This window comes from Chaetura pelagica, unplaced genomic scaffold (genome assembly GCF_000747805.2).
Source record: "Chaetura pelagica isolate M959 unplaced genomic scaffold, ChaPel_1.0 scaffold141, whole genome shotgun sequence".
Lineage (NCBI taxonomy): Eukaryota > Metazoa > Chordata > Aves > Apodiformes > Apodidae > Chaetura > Chaetura pelagica.
The window spans coordinates 1,093,569-1,101,193 of record NW_009952059.1 but is presented as its reverse complement, the minus strand read 5'-3'; positions in this window follow the sequence as shown (position 1 = coordinate 1,101,193).

The window sequence follows — 7,625 nt, the reverse complement described above, 5'->3', positions numbered from 1 at the left end:
TGCAGGCTGTTGGCAAAGGCTGGAGCTGGCACGTTGTGGGTGCTCTAGCACTCGATGCTGGTTTTGTTCTTTCTCCAGCCCAAGGGTTGGCAAACACTAGTTGCCTTTCTGCTTGCACCTCTGACCTTCTTGCATCTCCTGCCTGCTGCCCAGGACCAAAGAGGTGCTGCTCTGTGAGTGCCAGATATGGGTGATGGGTTTGCCAGTGACACTGGGGATGGCAGGAGTGACCCTATTAATGTCTCCACAAGGACTCTGGAGTCAGAATCACAGACTGGTTTGGGCTGGGAGGGACCTTCAAGATCATCCAGTTCCACCCCCCTGCACGGGCAGGGACACCTCCCACCAGCCCAGGCTGCTCCAAGCCCCATCCAACCTGCCCTTCAACACTGCCAGGGATGGGGCAGCCACAACAGGATCCCGTCCTGTTCCACCATCCCCTTCAGAGGGAGGGAATCTGCAGGGCAGCTTTTTACCAGCTCAGCTTTGATTATCCCTCCAGCCACTTGTAGGGCTCAGGCTGGATGGTGAGATAAGCCACCCACTGACCCCCTGAGGCAGCTGCTGTGCAGGTTGGCAGCACCGTGGGGATGCTGTGAGTAGCTGAGGACTTGCCCTCACTGTGAGTGCTGGCCCATGTGTGGGGACAAGGCTCCATGGGCAGAGCAACCAGCAGACCCTCAAGGTCCCATCTTCCCTGGGGGCTGCAAGCAGGGAGCCCCTAGGGACTCAGCCCTCCTGAGAAGGCCATCACCTTTCCTTCAAGTGCTGGGACTAAGAGCCTTGGTTTTTATTTCCCCCCACACACACACACTCTTCCATTCCCCTGAAGCTGCACAGCTCTGATTCATCACATTGGTCACACTGTCTTTAGCCTTGTCCATTAGTTTGAAACTACTGTCATCTTCTGCCATGCATCAGGTACTGTGGCCTCTCCTGCTGTATTAGCCTGTCCTGCTGTGTCTGGGTGGCTGGATAAATGGGGACTGGAGCAAAGCTTCTGCAGCCACCTGCCTGGGAAGCACTGGGATCTCCTCTGCCACAGGCTGTGTTGAGCACAGCAAGCACACTGGGGATGTGAAGAGCACTGGGAAGGAGCAGAAACTTTCCCCACTTGGCTGTCACCAGGGCTCGGTCCAATCCCTTGGCATCTCATAGAATCAATTAGGTGGGAAAAGACCTTTAAGATCATCAAGTTCAACTACAGGATCATCTCCTGTCCTGCCTACCCATGACGCCCTCCCAGTGGGACTGGTGGGGACTCGGTGCCTCATCCCTGACTGGTGCATGGCAGAGATCTCCTCCATGTTTGGTCTTCTTCTGGCCAGGCTGTCACAAAGCTTGGGCACTGCTGCCCCTGAAGAGCAAGCTCTGCCAAAGCTGTGCCTTCCTCTGTGTCAGAGCAGGGTGCTCAGCATGGTAACTCCTTCAGACACCTGGCCCTTGCTCCACGTGAGGCTCCGTGCCCTGGTGGCTGCCCTCTGCCCAGGGAGAGGCAGCTCCTTTTGCTGTTAAAGTTTCCATGGCTCCAGAAAGCATCTGGGCTGCAAATCCCGTGTTGGAAGCTGGGGTGGTCGCAGCAAATCCCTGCTGGAACCCAGCCTGCCTCAACCACTGGCTGGAGAGGGATGGAGCTGGGAGGTGCTCATTCCATCAGCCCCATTAACAGCTCCAGAGAGCAACTCCAAAGGATCCCTCACTGTTAGATAAGATCTTCTTAATTGAATTCCTTTTCCATTTAATTTCACCCAGCTAGAAGTAATAGGAAGGGGTCCAGGCATGGAGGAGGCCCAGGGCTGCCTGCCTGCTTGCAGGGGCATGAGTCACAGCTTTGCATGAGGATGTTCTCCACAGGCCTGGGGGCACCAGGCTTTGCTGTTGCCTAAGAGCCCCCAGGGGGCTCTGGCCCTGGTTGTTCTTCAAAGGCAAAGAGCCTGGCTCCAGAGGTCTGCTGGCTCTGTCAGCAGCTTGTCCCTGACGATGGCCACACCGTCCCCAGGGCTGGTCTGGACACGGCCACCTCACCACAGAGACATCTTCCCAGGCTGCAGACAAGGTTTCAGGCTGCTGCCAGAGAGGCCCTGAGCAACCTGATCTGCTTGGAGATGTCCCTGCTTACTGCAGGGGAGTTGGACTAGATGTGACCTTTAAAAGTCCCAAACCATTCCATGACTCTGTGCCTGGGGGCAGATTCACAAGCCTGGAGAGTGGAAATCCAGCCTTTTGGTTCTGTATTTATTTTCAGCTCAACTTGTGTGTGCTGGTGGCACCAGCCATGCAATGGGAAATTGCCCCTTTGAAGAAGAAATCTTCTCCAAGCTGCCATAGTCCTCTCTTTGGCCCTCTGCCTTGCCCCAGCCATCCTGAAGAGCATCCTGCTCTCCCGCAGAGCAGACTCTCCTGTGGAAGGGGAGTCAAAACATGCAGGGAAATAAAGGGCAAGCACATTTCCTGGGGCAAGATGTGCCACTGCCTCCATGGGAGAGGGATTCCCCCTGTCTGGATCAAGGAATAATCAACTGTTGCTTGGCTTGGTGCTCTGACAGGGTGGTTGGGAGAACAACCAACCTGGAAGGGTAAAGATTTAGTCAATGACTGCACAGATGTCTTGGACATCTGAGCTGCTTCATCCAAGCTGTGGTTGTGGAGATTCCTGGTGACAAGTGGGAAAGGGTAGATCACCTTTCATCTCTTACCCAGTGCCTAATTTAGTCACAAAGGACACTCGTGTGCCTTTGGAGCCAGAAATGACTCTGATGGTTGGGTTTCCATCAGAGGTGACAGGCTCGTGTGCTGCGGGGGCATCACCTGCGCCGATGATCATCTCTCTGTGGGCAATGAGGCATTTCTGCATGTGGGTTGTGTGCTCCTTCTGGAGATATGAGCCCAATGGGGCTGTTTGGACCCTGAGCTTTGTGCCTCAGGGTTGTTGTTGTGTGAGAGGGGAAGGGGAACAGCACCAGGCTGGTGCTGGCACTGGGGGAGGGAGCGAGTCTTGATCCAGACTTCAGAGCGCGATCTGCATTCACCACAGCTCGTCTGGCCTCTCCTCCTTGGCTCTTGTGTCTGCTTTTCCCTTTTAATAATTTAATTGGATGGGATTTTCTGGAAGGAGAAAGAGTCCCTTTGCATGGGCTCCTCCTCCCTCCGAGCCTGAAATATGGAGTTTAATTAGCTCCCCTTTATTTATTGAACCGCCAGGGGCCTGCGATCCTCCGCAGGTGCTTCTGCAAAGCTGCTCTCCTTGACAGGGCTGCTCAGATGAGGAGCTTCCAGGGGATGTGACTCATTTGCAGTGTGAGCTGCTTGTTCTGCTTGGCTGGGAGCAGGAGCAGGGGCCGAGGAGACACGATTACTCACGGCTGCTCCTTCCCTGGGCAGCGAGCGGGGACGCGGCGCGGGCACCGTCCTGGGGCTGCAGGGTGAATTATTGATAAGGGGCTAACAGCAGCTGGGGAGAAGTTCCCCTGCAGAGCACCAGGGAGTGAATCTTCTCTCCTCTACGGGGAGTAGGTCTCCTGGTTAGAAGAGCTCTTCCTAGCCAGGGGGAATAACAGCAGCAGGAGGTTTTGCTCAAAGGAAGAGGCGCTGGGGGGACGTGGGGCAGGGAAGGGAAGGGGCTTCCAGAAAGGCTGCTTTGCTCTCAGAGCTCACTCTGCCTTTGGCAACTTCAATATACCTGGCCAAGAGCTGCAGGTCTACCAGGAGAAAGAGGTCATGTAAGCTTTGGAAATGAGCCAGGCATCCCCTGATCTGCCAGGGCACGAAATGGGTGAAGCAGGGTTCCCTGGGCTAATGTTGTCTGAGCTGGCAGGTTGGAAGGCCCATGGTGAGCCTGGTGGTGTCCTTCCAGGAGCAACAAAAGCCTGGTACCTTGGACTGAGGGCTCAAATCTGGGCTGTGCATGGACGAAATGATAGAATCCCAGACTGGTTTGAGTTGAAAGGGACCATCCAAGCCCCATCCAACCTGCCCTTCAACGCTTCCAGGGATGGGGCAGCCACAGCTTCCCTGGGCAACCTGGGCCAAGGTCTTACCACCCTCACAGCAAAGAATTTCTTCCTCAGATCTCATCTCAATCTTCTCTCTTCCAGCTTTAAATAATTTCCCTCTCATCCCATCGCTCCCTGTCCTTGTCAAAAGTCCCTGCCCAACCTGTATTTATCCTTGGGATTGCCCTAATCCACATGCAGGCTTCTAAGATTCTGCTGCAGATCTTCACCATTAGGGACTGGGAGGGCCCTTCCCTGCTCTGCTGCCAACCCTGTGTTTGCTCAAGCCCTTGGCCAGGTGGTATTTGGGACATCATCTGTCCCTGTGTGGGGCTGTGGAAGTTTCCCAGTCACAGGGACAGTAATTTTGGGGCTTGTGGCTTGGCTGCTCCACTGTGGAGAGCCACATCTGGATGGTATTTCTGGGAATCCACATAGCTGAGCTCTGTGTTCTCACTCAATTACAGTGGGACACTTGTCAGCAATTTCTTGTTTTTGTTTCCTGTGACTTTCCAAACTTGGTTGGTTGTTGTTTTGTAGTTGTTGAGTTTTGTTTTTAAAAAAAGGGCAGGGGAAAAAAACCCAACAAAAACTCCTAAGCACATGACATGGGTCTGAAGTGCAACAGGAATGGATTTTTCTTTCTGACCAGGAATGATGACATTTCTGCTGTAGTGGTTGTGTGTGCAGGGAGAAGAGGCTTCCTAGAGAGGTGGTTGATGCCCCAAACTGTCAGGGTTTGAGAAGCATATGGAAAATGCCCTTAATAATTCCCCCATCCCTGGAAACCTTTCAGGTCAGGTTGGATGGGGATCTGAGCAACCTGATCTAGTTGGAGATGTCCCTGCTCACTGCAGGGGGGCTGGATGAGATGGTCTTAAAAGTCCCTCCTGACCCAAACCAGCCTTTGATTCTATGAAATTGCTTTCACTTTTGGTCAGCCCTGAAGTGATCAGGCAGTTGGACTAGATGATCATTGTGGGTCCCTTCAACTGAAATATCCCCTCCTTTTCCCTCCTCTCTTCTTGGAAGTGTTGAAGGGCAGGCTGGATGTGGCTTGGAGCAACCTGGTCTAGTGGGAGGTGCCCCTGAACTAGATGATCTTGAAGGTCCCTCTCAACCCAAACCATTCGTCTCAGCTGGTGTGGACAAGAGATGCCCAGTGACCTGATTTTGGGGCAGAGCCCAGGAGCACCTTCAGACCTTTGAGGGCAGAAGTGGCCAGAGAGTGATGCTGAATCTACCTTGCAGCAGCCTGGTCCCTGCACATGCTGTGACAAGGGCCCTGGAGATGGGGGATGAGGGCAGAAGGCACCAGGCTTCTACTCAGCATGCCTGGCACTCCAGTGCAATACAAAACGAAGGTCCTTTTCTAGGAGCCTCTGTAGAAAGCACATAATTTACTCTGACACGTTGAGATGGGAACTTTAAATTGATTTAATGCCAAGTGTAAAAGAAGAATACTCAACGGGCTGCCAACACCTGCAGTTTTCCCTGCCCTGATGTGCATGGGAGCTTTGAAATAATTATGTTTGTTATTAACACCATCAAGGCTCCCACCTCCATTTAAAACAGACTAGTGCTGAATTGCTGAATTCTTTTATTTATTGAACCTAATTGTTCACAGTTGGAGATGTCCTCATTTTGGAAAGAAACCATTGAACCAACTGAGCTTGTCACCCTCTGTCTCTGATCCTGTAGGGCTTAATTTCATCCCCTTCTCCAAAGAGACCTGCTCATGGTGTGTAGCACTAGCAGAACCCATAAATGTCCCAGAGCAACGATTGCCAGAGTTGGACCTTAATTTGCCCCCAGATTTGATGTGCTCTGGTGGAATGAGGGCTGCTGAGTCACTGCATCTGGGTTTGCCAGCATGTTATCTTTGTGCCTGGGGCTTGGATCCAACTGCTTATCAGTGTGAGATCATGATCAGTTGGCTCCAATGGAGAGGAAATCCCTCCTGGCCTGAAAACTTGGTCAGGAGGTTGGCAGAGTGGGCAGCTGGGCAGCTCTCAGCCCTCCTGCATCCAGGCTTGGCTCTGCTGCCTTCACTGGGAGGTGTTTGCCTGGTTGGTGGTGTCAGCCAGAACATCAGTGTGGCCTGATTTCTAGGGCTTTTCCTAAGCACTTGGCAGGGATGTGCCTCCTCCTGAGGTCTCTGCACAGGACCAGCTTCTCACTGCTCCTGTGGCTCTGGGGAGCACAAGTCATGATCACTTCTCCCTACCTCTGGTGTCCCCTTGCTGGTCTCTGCCTTGAGCTAGTCCTGGTCTTCTCAGTGTCTCCTGCCTGCACCCCTCTGTGCCTTGGCCATTTCCAAACCACACGTGGACCATTTCACTCTGTGTCCCCTCTCCCCAAGCTGTGGAGAGACATCAGCAAAGGAAAATCAAGGCTCTTCTGCAATATTTATCACACAGGAAGGTTCAGCATCTGTTGTCTCCTCTGAAGCTCCCCAGGACCAACATCCAGCTGCTTTTCCAGGTCATCTGTGAGACTTCAGAGCTGGTGCTCTGCTGAGCTTCATGGGTGTCCAGACAGAAGGTGACACCAGAACCTCTGAGAGCCTCTTTGCATCCTGGAGCTCTTCCTTGGCACAACGTGGGGCCACATTGCAGTGGATTTGCAGTGCAAAGAAGTGCTGATGGGAGCAGACTTCTCTACTGTGATTTCTTGCTTTCCTTCTTCACCTGCTTTACAAAAATCCCCACCCAGACCCCTCACACTGTCTGGGTTTTGGAGCCTCCCTGGTGGTCTCTCCTTTCCTGTTTGTAGTCTCTGCACAGGAGCAGCTTTTCACTGCATCCATGGCTCTGGGGAGCACAATCCCTGCCAGGGTCTAGATGAAAACCTGCCTCAGACCTCTCTCTCTGCTGGGTCTACTTGTCATTTCTCTCACACTTGTGGCAGTCAATACTTCTGACCTCCTCCTCACCTCATTAGAGCTCACGCCTTGTACTTTGTCTCCCAAGTTAATTTGTCCTGTGTCACCTGCTCTCTCCTAGCTCTTGCCACACAATTATTTTCTTCAAGGCTGAGGAGGAAGCACCTGACAGGGATCCTTTGCCATCTGGGTCCCTGCAGACTGTGTCTGAGCCCTCTCTTTTTCAGTAAACCCAAAAAAGCAGCATCAGGTGGAGCTTCTGGAGCCTCGTTTTATCAGGAAGGTTTTCCCAGCTTGCAAGTGCTGCTGTCTCTGACCCCCCCAAATCCACCCAAATGCTTCAGCATCCCAGGGGATTGCTCAGCAGGGCTGGACCTTGATCTTTGAGAAGGCACCTCACCCTCCTGCATCCTGTCCAGCTCTGCAGCAACCCATGGATTTGCTCAATGGGGCTGGACCTTGATCTCACAGAAGGTCTCCCACCCTTGTGCATCCTCTCTGGCTCTGCAGCATCCCATGGACAACAGAATCAACCATGGGAATGAGTGGGGTGTCCCATGGGAATGGCCAAGGCCCCGTGGTTGGCTGAGCACCCAAAAGTGGTGTTAGTTTTGGTGCTGACTGGCCACATCTGCTGGTCTGAGATGTCTCATTTAGTCTTGGGGCTGATCTGAATTGCAAATCCTGCTCCCAGTTCCCAATCCTGGCTTCTGTGTCACTGGATAATTCATGGCCCTGGGGATGGGGGT